Raw genomic sequence first — 16433 nt, 5'->3', positions numbered from 1 at the left:
ATTTAATGTAATATTCAGATGAAAAATTAGTTATTGCACGTTCCATTGTAAAAATCTTCCCCTCAACACTCTTTGAAATGAGAATCACTGTCAAAGGGATACTGGAGTTAAATAATGTACCAAGGATTAAAGTAAAGGCTGCTTTTGTGATAGAATCTAGATACTGTTAAAACTTAAAATGCTTAGAAATATTGCAAATTTAGCTGACAATTTATTAGTCACCAAATTAATTTAATGATTATCATTAATCAAACTTCCGATGTTAACATTTGACCAAAATGTTTTTTTATAAGTTCCTATTTTTAGTGGGATCCCAGCCCGATGACTCAATCGTGTCACTATATCATGTGAATAAATCAGATATGATTCATGAACTATTTTCTAAGTAATATAAATCAATAGACAATAGGTGCAGGAGTAGGCCATTCGGCCCTTCGAGCCAGCACCGCCATTCAATGTGACCATGGCTGATCATCCCCAATCAGCACCTCGTTCCTGCCTTCTCCCTATATCCCCTGACTCCGCTATTTTTAAGAGCCCTATCTAGCTCTCTCCTGAAAGCATCCAGAGAACCCGCCTCCACCGCCCTTTGAGGCAGAGAATTCCACAGACTCACCACTCTCTGTGAGAAAAAGTGTTTCCTCGTCTCCGTTCTAAATGGCTTACTCCTTATTCTTAAACTGTGACCCCTGGCTCTGGACTCCCCCAACATCGGGAACATGTTTCCTGCTTCTGGTATAAGCCCTTAACAATCTTATATGTTTCAATCTTATATGTACCATCAGTGGCAATGTACGAAAGAATTTAATGACACAAACTGGGTTTGATTCAGATTTAATGATGAAACGTTTTAAAAATCCGGCAGAGATTAAAAAGTTCTTAAGTGGTAGGAGTAGAATTGGGCCATTCAGCCCATTCAAGACTACTCCACCATTCCAACATGGCTTATCTATCTATCCCTCTCAACCCCATTGTCCTGCCTTCTCCACATAACTCCTGACGCCCGTACGAATCAAAAGTTAAGTTCCAAGATGGGGTGGAGACCAGGAGAGATTGAGTGGCACAAGTGGTGGTGGCGATGCTAGTTAAAGGATAGTGCCAACTGCTAATTCTTTCTTGTTATTCATTTTTTGGATAGGGCAAAGCCAGCATTCATTACTCAATGTTGTAGGAAGGAACTGCAGATGCTTTAAACTGAAGATAGACACAAAATGCTGGAGTAACTTAAGCAGCATCTCTGGATAGAAGGAATGGGTAATGTTTCAGGTCGAGACCCTTCTTGTTACTCAACCCTAATTACCTTTGAAAATGGGGCAATAAGCTATCTTCTTGAACTGCTGCAATCTTTCTGATGAAAGTATTCCCATAATGCTGTTAGAGAGACCTCCAGGATTTAAGGCTAATGACAATGAATGAAAGGTAATACATTTACAAGTCTGGACAGTGCGTGAGTTCAAAGAGAAACTGTAATGGATGCTGTTCCCATGCACATTTGGCTTTGTAAGGATGATGATGATGATTACATATTTGGGAGTTGGGGCCAAAGGAGCCCACATTGTCTCGAACCGAACCATTACCCATTCCTTCTCTCCAGAGATGCTGCCTGTTCAGCTGAGCTGCTCCAGCATTTTGTGTCTATCTTCGGTGTAAACCAGCATCTGCAGTTCTCTCCTGCACATAAGTAAGTGAAATGCAGTCTGTGAGAATATATGTATCGATAATGGATTCAGTGTTTGGGGAAATAGATGGTTTGTCAATCAAGCAGACTGCTTTGTCACAAGCACTCTTGCATATTACTTCTGTTAAGCGGAGATATGAGGAGCTGCAGATGCTGGAATCTTAAGCAAAACACAATGTGCTGGAGGAACTCAGTGGGTCAGGCAGCATCTGTGGAGGGAATGGATAGAATACGTTTCAGGTCAGACCTCTTCTTCAAACCATTGGGTTTACTGAGGTTTACCAAGAGACCAGGTCATTTTGACAATTGGATGAAAGTAGAAACTCCACTCTCCATAATTACCATAAGCATCTAATTTTGTTAGTCATTAGTTTATTGTCACGTGTACAGTAAAAAACCTTTGTTGCACGCTAACCAGTCAGCAGAAAGACAATATATGATTACAATCGAGCAATTCACAATGGTGGATACAACAGATACACGATAAAGAGAATATTGTGAATAACATTTAGTGCAAGATAAAGCCAGTAAAGTCTGATCAAAGATAGTCTGAGGATCTCCAATGAGGTAGATAGAAGTTCAGGACTGCACTAATGGTTTAAGAAGTAACTGCAGATGCTGGAAAATCGAAGGAAAATCGAAGGTAGACAAAAGTGCTGGAGAAACTAAGCGGGTGCAGCAGCATCTATGGTGCGAAGGAAATAGGCAACGTTTCGGACCGAAACCCTTCTTCAGATTGAAGACCTGTGTTTCATTAACCACTGAGTTTCTCCAGCACTTTTGTCTACCTGCACTAATGGTTGGTAGGATGCTTCAGCTACCTGATAAAAGCTGGGAAGAAACTGTCCCTGAATCTGGAGGTGTGCGTTTTCACACTTCTATACCTCTTGCTCGATGAGAGAGGGAAGAAGAGGGAGTGAGAGGGGATGCAACTCATCCTTGATTCATTTCAATTAATAACAAAGACTAGTGTGAGTTATTTAATGTGGCTGAACCAATATCGTGGGCGTTACACTTACATGTCTCACAGGAAATTTGAAAGCAAAGTTGGCAACACCAAGTAATGCAGTGAACCACAGACCACTGAAGGGCCAGGCTGGCGGGCCTAATTGCTGAGTGTTAATGAAACACAGGTCTGAGATTTGGCATGAGGATTGTAAGCCATTTGTTCTATTAGCATCAATCAAATCAGAGAACAAAGTGGTGTATTTGTTAAACTGTTTTAAGAATGAATGATGGAACGGTGATCCGATTGATCAAGAGCATTGTGATTTTCACAGGCAAAATCACACAATCTTAGAGGCGTATATTATCATGAGTGGAATAGATAGGGTAAACACACAGAATACTTTACCCGGAGTAGGGGAATCAAGAACCAGCGGACATAGGTTTAAGGGAAGAGGTGAAACAATTAATAGAAACCCAAGGGGCAACCTTTTCACTCAGATAGTGGTGGGTATATGGAACAAGCTGCCAGAGGAGGTATTTAAGGCAGATATTATAACAAGATTTAAAGACATATGGACAAGGTACATGGATAGGAAAGGTTGAGAGGGGTTAGGGCCAAAAGCAGGCAGGTGACACACGTGTAGATGGGGGCATGGGCAAGTTGGGCCACAGGGCCTGTTTCCATGGTGTATGACTCCATAATAAGATGTTATTAATTATACCATCAGAGTTTTACATAACATATTTAAGAAGAAAAATTGCAGAGAATTTAAAGCGGAGACTTACCGGCCAGGCACAGCAGGGGCTCGCTGACTGGAAACTCTGTCTTTCTTTCCACAGATGCTGTTTGGCCTGCTGAGCATTTCCAGCACTTTTTGTTTTCATTTCGAGCACTGTGGAAATAGATGTGACACAAGGAACCGCAAACGCTGGCATCTTGAACTGATAGAAAACAAAGAGCTGGAGGAACTCAGCGGATTAGGCAGCATGTGTGGAGGGAAATGGACAAACGGCATTTCGGGTCGTGATCCTGCTTCACATTTCAGTTATCATTGGCTTGGATGATGAGCGACGCAGGATTTGGAATTATCCAATGCCATTAACTTGAGTCAACTGTCAACCCTTCTATCTGAAACGCGATTCTTCAAGAGAAACTGCATTGTGTTTCTTGGTCCTCCTCAGAATAGGAGTTTGCCAAATTGTGTACCAGAAGACACTCCCTGTCAAATTAAACAGGTTGTAATGATAGAATTCTCTGCATTGTCTGAGCATGGAAATATGATGAGAAGAAGACGCAAAGGGTGCAAGAGGCAGCAAGAAGCAAAGGCCCTCTTTGATTTTTACCAGCTTACTCCTTGCTTAAAACCATGATACTCGGTTCCTTGTATGCGAACAAAAGAAGGGATTCTATATGAAGGAAATTGGAGCCATCATGTTAACAGGGAATTTTAACATCAATCTGTTGGCCTCTGGCCTTTATGCTGATGATCTCCATCAGATAATGAACTCATTTACTCTGTCTTTGATTGCAAATAAATCTGTTTCTGTGATAAAGTTCGAAAACATTATCTGATGATTTTTGCAACTTTAGTACTTTATTGGGTTTTTTTTTCCTCCAATCCTAAAATTTCGATTAGTTTCACATTTTTCTTTTCTACTTTCTCCTTTTCAATATTCATTTGTAAATATATGAAACTCAACAGGATAAGACTTCTGAAATCATAATGCCCCATCACCTGGGAGTCTGTTTCCGTTAGCATTGCCCGGAGTCACTTTCCAGTCTATTTCATGTTCGTAATGAAAAGCTGCATCCCCATCCGAAATTGTTAGATGTGGCTCTAAACATAAACCCTGGATTACAGTTGAACTGCTGTATCTTATTAGGCTTAAAAATGCATCTTTCAGAAAAGCGGGGGAATCAAACAGAATCTTGGATTAGATTAAATACTGAATGATTAAACATAACGTCACCAATTCTCTGCAATTTACCAAAAGGACTCGGCACAACTAAACTCCTTACTGAAAGCACATGTTCTCAAACCTTTTAGTCAGTTATTTGTTCCTATTTTAAGCAGTTTTGCATTCCGAATACAGTGGGTCCCAGTGATCAGAGTAATACATCGTCCATTGAAGCCCCACAAGCTATTGCTGGCTTATTGTCTTTACCGTTCACTTCCAGGGTTTGATATGTCCTATGTTGCCTCCGGACACAGTTCTTCCTCATTGTTAAAAGAGGAACAAGATTTAAAAATGGTGCCTCAACCCGACTGCATGTCAGCAATGTTGTCAGAAATGTAGCTGTTACTGAGTAGCCCTTCGTTGTAAAATAGGCCAATATATAATTAAATACAAGTGCTTGTATCCTCAGATCTAATGTTTGTTTAGGCAGTTCTCCTTTTCCACTTTTAAATGTAGTTCTTACCATTTCATTCATTGAAAACAGAAGCTGATCCTATTGTCCTCACATTTCTGCTTGATTCTACTGGAAAAAGGCTCAAAAGTGGATGTCATAGTCATGTGCCTTTTAAATATACCCTTATATTTCATTTTCAGTCCATTAGGTATTCTGTATTCCCTTCACTCTACCTATTGTACATAAATGTAGCTCTATTTTGTATATGTATCATGCTATCCGATTTGATTGGATATCATGCAAAACAAGCCGTTACATTGTACATGTGATAATCATAAACCGAAACCTAAATAATTGTCTCTATCCTTCACAGCCCACATCCTAATATAATTATTTTCCACCTCCACAACTGATGTTTCTAAATCCTTCCTCCTTGGTTTCCAAAGCGCATTCTTTGACATCCAACTTACCGAAAATTCTGCTATCCATGTCGTATATTATATTAAAAGAATCAACATAATCCTCATCAATCTATGTTGACTACTTGGGATTCATTTCATACTTATTTGCCCAGAAACTGTCTTTCTGAACATTATTGCTGAGTGTGCCTCTGAAGCCCTTTGGAAAGAAATTCATAGTGTAGGAAGGAACCAGGCAGATGCTGGCTTAAACTGAAGAAAGACAAATGGTCTCGACCTGAAACGTTACCTATTCCTTTCCTCCAGAGAAGCTGTCTGACCCGTTGAGTTACTCCAGATTTTTGGGACTACTTTTGGAAGAAATTCAAATGCACTGACATTATTGTAGAGCTAGAATAATGCAATAATACTGTATGGAGTTTACTGTTTGCTGTAGTCACCCCAAGCTTTGTGACTTACACCACTAAAATGTTTCACAGTGGGATCGTAGGTACACTTGGTGTATATATCAAGTTGCTCAATGTCTCAGAGACACTCTTGTCTCTGAAATAATAATAACTCTCAAAATTAAACAAAAATACTCTCAACATTTTTTTCCAGAGAACAAATCCGTGACCTTTAGTGCGAGATCTTTAGTTACTGACATTTCCTGGAATTACGTTTGTGCACTTCATTCATATTTAGTTCAGTTTAGAGATACAGAGTGGAAACAGGCCCTTTGGCCCACCGAGTCCGCACCGAACAGCGACCTCCGCACATTAACACTATCTTATATACACCAGGGTCAATTTACACCAATACCAAGTCAATTTGAATTTGAATTTGAATTTGATTCCTTTATTGTCATTCAGACCTTTCGGTTTGAACAAAATTACGTTGCCTGCAGTCATAAACAGTAATAATAAATAACAAAACATACAATAAACACAAATTAACATCCACCACAGTGAGTTTACCAAGCTCCTCCCCACTGTGATGGAGGCAAAAGTCTTAGTCCTTGTTCTCCCTCTGCACTGAGGCAATCGATCCAGGCCGAAGATGCCGCTCTCTAGTCGAGTGGACCTCCGTGGTGATGTCACCGCTGCCGAAAGACGGAACGCCACCTCCGCTCCGCTCCGAGTCGGCCCGCCACAGCCTCAGCTCCGAATCCCGCTGCATCAGCTCCGAGTCCCATTGCAACAGCTCCGAGTCCTGCAGCCTCAGCTCCGAGTCCCGCAGCCTCAGCTCTGGGCCGCTGCATCAGCTCCGAGTATCGCTGCAACAGCTCCGGGCCGCTGCCTCAGCTCCGAGTCCCACTGCATCAGCTCTGAGTCCCGCCGCCCCAGCCCCGGGCCGCTGCATCAGCTCCGAGTCCCGCAGTCTCAGCTCCGAGCCGCTGCCGAAAGCTGGAACGCTGCATCAGCGAGTCGGGCCACCGCTGCCTCGGCCCCGAAGTTGGTAAGTCCTGGCTGGCTCTGCCTCCGGAACCTCGAGGTCGGTCGCAGGTTGGAGACCGCCAGCTCCGCCATTAGGCCTCAGCGCAGACGGAGGCAGAGAAGGGGGATACGACAAGAAAAAGTCGCATTCCAGAGAAAAACGTACGCGATCATGGGGAGAGCGTACAAACTCTATACAGACAGCACCCGTAGTCAGGATCGAACCCAGCTGCAAGCGCTGTAAAGGGCCTGTCCCACATGTGATTTTTTTCGGAGTCTGCCGGCATCGGCAGCAGGTCGCCAAAAATGTTCAACATGTTGAAAATCTAGCGGCGACCAGAAAAAGGTGCAACTCTTTGGGCGATACTCATGACCATACAGGCGTCACCCCATGACATGGTCATGAGTAGTCACCCAAAGAGTCGTACTTTTTTCTGGTCGCCGTTGGATTTTCAACGTTGAAAATTTTCGGCGACCTGCTGCGACTATGACAGGTGCCGACAGTCGCCGAAACACCGCGTAAATAGGACAGGCCCTTTGGGCAGTAACTCTACCGCTGCGCCACTGTGCTGCCCTGGACTTATTAGGGCTTTCATCTTTAATGAAAGGCTTCAGATTAAAAAGGGCCCTGGATTTAAAATGTTGAGTTTTGTGAGGTTACTAAACACAGAGCCCGGAGTTTAGCTGGAGAACACCAATTTTGAATTTAATTTACTCAACGTACAGCAGAGCCAAGCATGGGAGAAGCTTATTGCTTGAGTATGCACAATGCACTAACAATCATGTATCATATAGAGACATAACAAAAATAAAGATGGAACAATGGGCTTGAATTCCTTGCAGCGTCAGTGAATCAGACAAAATAGTAGGTTACTGAACGCTGTGATTGATGGGAATGAACATACTGTAATCATGTCCTTCAAAGAGAAAAGCAGGGAGAAAAAGAAATGTTGACAAAGTGAAATGGTTTTCTTGCAAACAAAGCTGGATCAGAATAGGTAGATTTCCATGCACACTGTATAGTTCTCCCTCCTTCAAACATGCTCTTCTGTCAATGAAGAACTGCAGTATTCAGCTCTCATGTTAATGCTGTAATGCTTTCTCCCCATTCCAACACAGTGCTCAGCCAAGTACAGAAAAATTCCCAACATATTTAAAGCAGAAATGATTTCTCAATAAATTGTTATCAATCACTTCATCTCCAGTTGATCGGACTGGCTCCATTAAGGCACCTTGTGGAATTTTTATTTTTTAGAAAATAATTGAAGCATTTGCTGATAAGTCATAGATTTGATCCTTTCCTTAATTTTGACTATGATTTAGTTATGATTTAGATATTTGAGGAATTATGCAACTCAAGTATGCAATATAAATTTATCTAGTAATGCTAATTGAATAAATAAATAAGGCTAGCAGATTTGTTCAAACGTATCCCTTTGGCCTTATCTAGACTTTTGTTTTATTTCATATCCCAGTCCAGAGGACAAATAATCTTTGTGGTTACACAAGAGGACTTTGTCTATAGCCTACCCTCATTGAAAAGCTTGCCAATTCTTCAAACCAAGCCTCTAATGTACCTATATTATCTGTCTTGGGCTTCAATAAAAAGCACAGTCAATGTCAGCCAAACATTGAACACATCAACGTATGATGTAAAGATTTTTATTCATTCCTTTACCCCAGGGGATCTCTTTTAATTTATAGCAGTCGTCCTTTTTCTCATCTCAGATGCATTTAGATTTGCAGATAATTCCCAACCTAGTTTCTAATAGAATTTGTTTTCTTAACTTCTACCGTTCAGCAATTGTTGAATCCTCTAAATAACTTTACACATTTTCAGACATAAATGCTATGACCTAAAAATTGGATCACACCAGGCCACCAGCAGTTGAGACTCAAGACTTCGAGATGGCGGTTAGCAAGTGTACGCTGGATTTGTGCCAGAAATGCAGTTATATAAGACGTGGTGAAGCTACATTTAGAGTATTGTGTTCAGTTTTGGGCAATCATTGTTACACAAATGATTTTGTCAAGTTGGAAAGGATGCAGAGAAGATTTATGAGGATATTGCCAGGAATCGAGGGCCTGAGCTGTCAGGAATTGTTGAACAGGCTAGGACTTTATTCCTTGGAGTGCAGGGGATGGGGAGTGAACGTTTAAAGGTGTACAAAAATCATGAGAGGAATAGATTGGGTAAATGTACAGAGTTATTTGCCCTGTTGGTGAAATCAAGAACCACAGAACATAGCTTTAAGGTGAGGGGGGAACAATTTAATAGAATCCTGGAGTGTAACATTTACATGAAAGGCAGTAGGCATCTGGAATGAACTGCCGGAGGAGGTAGTTGAGACAGTTGCCATCGCAATGTTTAAGAAACATTTAGATAGGTACATGGATAGGATAGACTTAGAGGGATATGGGCCAACACAGGCAGGTGGGACAGTGTAGCACTTTGGTTAGGGCATTTTGGTTGGCATAGGCAAGTTGGGCGAAAGGACCTGTTTCAATGCTGTATGACTACGACTCTACAAATGCATCAGTTCACACATTGGTAAAAGCTTATGAACAGACACATACGTCTGTGCAACAATAGAACTTTATTCCTTTCTCAGATTCTTTGCAAAATATATTTCTGAACTAGAGAAGGAAAATGGATAGGAAAGGTTGAGAGGGATATGGACCAAATTCAAGCAGGTGGGACTAGTGCAGATGAGGCATCTTGGTCAGCCTTGGCAAGTTGAGCCAAAGAGCCTGTTTCTGTGCTGAATGACTCTACGACTCTAGTCTAGTACTCTATAAGGAAACAAATTCAAGTCTAAGTGGAAGTCAGAATCAATCTTTTTCTCTCTGAAACCTTACCTCAGAATGCTTACCGACTGCCACCCTGGAGGTTTGCCACTTACATTTTATGATGTGGGATTTCTCCGAGTGCTCTGGCATCCTCCCACATCCAAAAGCCATGTGGGTTTGTAGATTAATTGGCCTCTGTTAATTACCCCTAGTGTATAAGGAGTGGACGTGAAAGTGGGACAACATAGAACTAGTGAGAACGAGTGATCGATGGATTTATTGGGCTGAATAGCTTATTTCCATGCTCTATCTCTAAACTAAACTAAACTAAACTAAACTAAACTAAACTAAACTAAACTAAACTAAACTAAACTAAACTAAACTAAACTAAACTAAACTTGTTTCTGTAAGCGAACAGCACCGATTGCGATTTGGACCAATGTGGTTGAATATTTCACCAGATATGAATCCTAAGCATTTCGCAGTAGTACCATAATTTGGCAACTTGAACACTTGAGGGTACCAAATATTTGGCACTAGTGAGTCCATCCTTATTAAAGACTGCCTCAGTCTCCAATTGAAACTTCATCTCAAGAATACTTTGCTGACTACAGTACATTGTATATGAATGCAACAAGAATATTTATATTAATTTTTTTTATTCATTTTTAATTACAGCAAATGCAGAGAGAGAGAGAGAGATTATTTTTCATCTTCAAAGTACAGAAATATGACAGAGACTGGTTTAAATTTCACACTGTGAAGGATGAAATTACATATGTTATTCTAGTGATTCTAAACTCATCATGTTTCAGATAAATAATCTGAAAATAAAATTATATCATGTTACAAATGCTGAAATGATATTTAAGAAGGAATCCTCCTGTCTTGTTCAAATTTTTTTTCACTTTCTCCCTCCCAGGGAAACCCGGTTCCGCATTTGGTTTTGTCAGTCTGAAGAAGGGTCCCAATCTGAAATGTCAGCTGTCCATTCCCTCCCCAGATGCTGCCTGACCTGCTCAATTTCTCCAGCACTTCATGATCTGAAATGTGACACATTTTGTAATGTCTGCACTTAGAAGGTGGCGCAGCAGTAGAGTTGCTGCCTTACAGCTATTGCAGAGCCAGAGACCGATCCTGACTACGGGTGTTGTCTGTTCGGAGTTTCCACATTCTCCTCGTGACAGCGTTGGTTTTCCCTGAGATCTTCGGTTTCCTTCCACACTCCAACGACGTACAAGTTTGTAGGTTAAATGGCTTGGTATAAGTACAAATTGTCCCCAGTGTGTGTGGATTGTGTTAATGTTCGGCGATCGCTGGTTGGCATACTCGGTGGGCCGAAGGGCCTGTTTCCATACTGTATCTCTAAAGGTTCATCACTTCTTATCCTGGAATACATTTGTTTGTAATGTATTATTTTGTTATTTGGTAAGTAATGATATTTGCTGGAATGCTCTCTTCCTAAGTAGCTTTTCACAATGTCTGCACAACTGCAGTAGGTTTCTTCCTCTTGAGTTGTGCTATACCTGCATGTAAATGGTGAAACCTCAATAATATTACATGGTGAATTATTATCACAAGTAACACCAGTGCCACAGTAGCTATTTCCATAACAAAATATTAAATAATTAGTCAGAAACATCTAAATACTTCTAAGGACTGAGGCTTTAGTCCATTAAATTAAACAATAATGCAATGTCAAGTCTTGCAATAAAAATAATTAGTCCTCTGTAATGCATAAGTATATTAGATTCAAAACCTATAATACAATATATGATTTACAAAAAAAAATTTGAATTGACCAAGTCTCTTGCATGAAAGCAAGATTCAATGATCATGAACAACTGCATCAGTTGAGTTTATATAGTGTTCTGGTTCACCCATCAGCATATAGGGGTATTACAGCTGAGACCTTCTCACTATATATACCTTGCCAACTGACTCAGGAGGTTCCGAAAACTGGACCTATACACCCACATCAAGGAAAGATGATGTGGGAAGACCACAGGACAATAGCTCAGCAAATGGCTACCACTCAGTACATACTTCACACGTAAATGTGTAAAATACTAGAGAGCTTCTGCATCTTCAGACAAGTCACGTTGTTTTGGAAATCCTAAGCGATCTCTTGAAATAGCAGTGTAGGAAGGAACTGCGGATGCTGGTGTAAACAGAAGATAGACACAAAAAGCTGGACTAACTCAGTGGGTCAGACAGCATCTCTGGAGAAAAGGAATAGGGTCTGAAGAAGTGTCTCGACATGAAAAGCCATCAATTTATTTTCTCCAGAAATACCATCTGACCCGCTTAATTACTCCAACTTTTTGTGTCTATCTTCTTGAAATAGCAGGTTCATCAGTTAAATAAAATTGTCTCTAGTTGGCCTTGTCAAATATCTGGTGATCTCTGCAATGCAACCAGTTCTACCTGAAGATATTTCACACAGGACTCCTTTGCTAACAATATCAGTCCTGTTCACCACCAGCTAACTATTATGTTACATTGAGTTGAAGAGGGTGGATTTGGCAGATTTGATGAAAGTGACTGGAGGATCAGGTGTGGAATTTTAAATACTGCCACCATAAACATTGGGACATTGGACTTTCTGAATTTCACAGATCTGATAATGATGTTGGCAAATTTTCTCAGTGCTAAATGCTGGTGGTGGCTATTTGTCAACTAATCAGCATTGTCTACTCAATCAACTGGGTCTCGGAGTAATCCTGGGATCTTGTGATTATTTCTGTGTACACCGTAGTAAATCCCTTCAAGGCAAAGTGCTTTCCTGTCTGCATTTTCACTCAAAACAGATGAAAAAAAATCCCATAGCCTAGACCAAACACTTCCGATATTTCTAAATTAATCGCAATATGACTTAAGGATTAAATAAGTAAAGTGATCCTGTCATTGTTGAATCCTTGAAAAATAAACCATTAAAAAAAAGAGTGGCCAAATGTGTCGGAAAAAATGTCTGAATGTTTAACAATATTTTAATGCCTTTGGAGAATAATCTATTTAATATAATTTCCTTGTTCATTCACCTCCTATGCTTTATAGAGACGTCATAGAAGCCGTCAGAATTAGTACTAACTGAAAAACAAGCCTGGAAGTAGCCTGCACGACTGTACCAAGGGCAAAAAAACCAGAGTAACTGCATGTCGAAGGCTTTGGAAGGAGAAGAAAAAACATTGTGAGACACTAATGTTGTTCGGAAAAGTTTTCCTTGATCTTAGTCTGTTGCAATTTATTTTACAATGGCTGGGCCAAATGATATTGCAAAGTACTGTATGACTCAACCTCAACTGATTTCCATCTTTGCCTGCAGGGTTATGCTAACCCTCTAATCCGGGGAGATTTGTTGAGCTTTCATTGGATTCTTTTGAACTGCAGAAAATGGCAACTGAGTACTCAGGGAGAAAAATGTATTGGTCACTACTTTTTCCCAATAGATGTCATCTGCAAAAGAGTTCCCAAAGCAAAAAATATGTATCTTGCAATTAACAATCTGAATCTATTGGCATGAATGTCAAGAGTTCATGTTTATGGCTTGGAATAGAGATGAGATTCTTTATGGAAATGAATTGTGGAACCTTTAGGGTATGCACAATGAGTTTTAACAAGACAGTGAAGGATTGTTATCAAAAAGCCTATTAGGATCTTGTTTAGATAGATGATAATGCTAAAACCCAAGTGATTAAAGTTATGAAAATTATGTTCAAGAACAAAGAATAAGTTCCTCAGCGCTGCATATAATTCCTGAAATGTAAACAACCCTTATGGAATTAAAGATTTTGCCATTTATCATGTCAAAACAAAACTTAAAAGAAAATATTTTACTGTATTGGTATTGTGAAACTATTTCTGGAGGCAATTTCAAAAGAACTGACTGAATTCTGTGCAGTCGAAAAGCTAACAATGAAGGGCGGTCACAGTGGCGCAGCGGTAGAGTTGCTGCCTTACAGCGAATGCAGCGCCGGAGACCCGGGTTCGATCCCAACTACGGGTGCTGTCTGTACAGAGTTTGTACGTTCCCCCGTGACCTGCGTGGGTTTTCTCCAAGATCTTCGGTTTCCTCTCACACTCCAAAGACGCATAGGTTAATGGGCCTAGTAAATGTAAAAATTCTCCCTAGTGGGTGTAGGATAGTGCTAATGTGTGGGGATCGCTGGTCAGTGCTGACCCAGTGGGCTAAAGGGCCTGTTTCCGCGCCATATCTCTACTCTAAATTAAACTAAAAATGAAGCTCAAATTAACCTCTATTCACACCACTGGGCATTTACGAGCTACTCAAAGGCAGGTCACCATTTTTACCAAGGAGCTGGCACTTTGCATTCCAAAGGACACACATTGTCTGCTTTGATCTATCGTTTTCGCACCTGACCTTTCTATATCTCCAGAATCCCTCTCCCCTGACTTTCAGTCTGAAGAAGGGCCTTGACCAGAAACGTCACCCATTCCTACTCTCTGGAGATGCTGCCTGTTGAGTTAGTCCCGGATTTTGTGTCTTCCTTAGGTGTAAACCAGCATCTGCAATTCTGTCCTACACAGCTCTCTATTTATTAAAGATAATGTTAATGGTCAACATGATCACAAAATAAATATTTATGTTTCTGCAGGAGCAACTTGCAAACCTTGTAATCATTGTTACCTCAGGGAAGACTTTTTGGAGTAATGTTAAGGAATTCTACGTGTAAACTCCAAAACATTTGTAGTCCAATACCATGCTGTACAATTTTACCCAATAGGACTCCTAATCAAAAACATAATTTGATGATAACTATCTTCAATTAGCATTCAGCATGAAATCTGATGATGTGGATTCCTGTACTATGCAATGTAACTCAGCTGCTTGAATCATCAGTGTTTTATTTCAGTGACAGGTTAAGAACAACTCGTTTTTTTTTAAAGATGTTGGTAAGGCTTCTTAATGTAATTTATGGAGGCTGCTTAAGAAAGGACTCTGAAAGCTCTGGAAATGTTCTTTCATGATAGCAGATTGTGCATGTCCTCTCTACATTGCCATCGACCCACCGGGTCAGCACAGACCAGCGATCCCCGCACATTAACATAAGGCTAAAAACTAGGGACAATTGACACTTATACCAAGTATACAAACCCAAGCCAATTAACCTGCAAACCTGGACATCTTTGGAGTGTGGGAGGAAATCAAAGATCTCGGAGAAAACCCACGCGATCATTTGATAAGTTTTAATCTGCAATTTGGGAGGGAGAACGTTAAATCAGAAGTGTCAGTGTTGCAGTGTTTCTATGTCACAGGGAGAACGTACAAACTACCGTTATCCCTCGCGGCCCGGATAAATCTGGTCAAGATGGTCGTCCTACCCAAATTCCTGTACCTTTTCCAGCATGTTCCTATATTTATCACTAAATCTTTTTTTGATAAATTCGAAAGGAGAATATCTAAATTTTTATGGGGTAGCAAACCGGCCAGAATTCGAAAGACGGTACTACAGTCTCCTAAGAGTGACGGCGGTTTGGCACTTCCTGACTTTAGGCGATACTACTGGGCTGCTAACTTGCAAAAAATCCTGTACTGGATGAATGATGATTGTAACCACTTACCGACCTGGGTACACATGGAAAAGGCGAGTTCACATCTCCCGTTGCGGTCTGTCCTATGCTCTCAACTCCCCCTTTCTATAACATCTGCGGGTCTAGGCCCAATTGCGTCCCTCTCACTCAAGATATGGAGTCAACTTAGGAAAAACTTCGATTTACAAGGCCCTTCCATCTTGACCCCACTGCTTAAAAATCACATCTTTAAACCTTCAAGTACAGACTCCGCATTCAAAACCTGGCATAGTAATGGCATCAGTAGTATCATAAACCCATACAAGGATGGCATTTTTTCGTCTTTTGCGGAGCTTTCGTCCAACTTATAGCCTCCCAAACTCCCACCTTTTTCGTTTTTTCCAGATTAGGGATTTTGTGAAGAAGATATTCCCCCATTTCCCAAATCGTCCCCCTGAAACCCTGACCGATTCCATCCTAGCTCTAGATCCCAACCGGAAGAAATGCATCTCTTTTTTGTACAACTTGTTAGGGTCGGATATATTGAAACCTCATACCTCATTAAAAGCTGTATGAGAGGGCGAGCTGAATACGAAACTAACAAACCAGCAATGGGACTCTGCCTTGGATTTGATCCATTCTTCCTCCATATGTGCCCGTCATGGTCTAATCCAATGCAAAGTCCTTCACAAAGTCCACTACACAAGCGCAAGATTATCTAGAATATACCCTGCTGTTAAAGACACCTGCAACAGATGCAATCAATCCCCTGCCAACCATAGTCATATGTTTTGGTCTTGCCCTAAGCTAGCAACCTTTTGGAGGAGTGCTTTCGACGTGCTAAGCAGAGCCTATGGCCAGACTATTCCTCCAAACCCACTGTCAGCTATTTTTGGTATTCCTCCCAACACCAACCTCTCTGTTGCGTTGAAGCGGGTCCTGGCTTTTACAACCTTGTTAGCCCGGAGACTGATTTTGCTTAACTGGAGGCTTACCTGTTCCCCGACACACGCCCGCTGGATCAAGGAGGTGCTCTACAACTTAAAGCTTGAACAACTTAGGTTCTCTCTCAAAGACTCTACCAAGACATTCCTAGATACATGGAACCCTTTCCTGGAACTTGTTAACTCTCTTAACTTGTTTCCGGACTCAGAAGAGGACTGAGTGCCCTCTATCACTGCTCTGTCTTATTGCAGCTGGTATCCCCTCAACCTCTCCCTCCCCACACTTTTTTTTTCTAATTTAATTTATTTATTTATTTATTTATTTCATTTTGTTTATCTTATCGTATTTGTGTG

The sequence above is a fragment of the Leucoraja erinacea genome, chromosome 27 (genome assembly GCF_028641065.1).
Source record: "Leucoraja erinacea ecotype New England chromosome 27, Leri_hhj_1, whole genome shotgun sequence".
Classification (NCBI taxonomy): Eukaryota; Metazoa; Chordata; class Chondrichthyes; order Rajiformes; family Rajidae; genus Leucoraja; species Leucoraja erinaceus.
Note: the sequence above shows the minus strand (reverse complement) of the source record.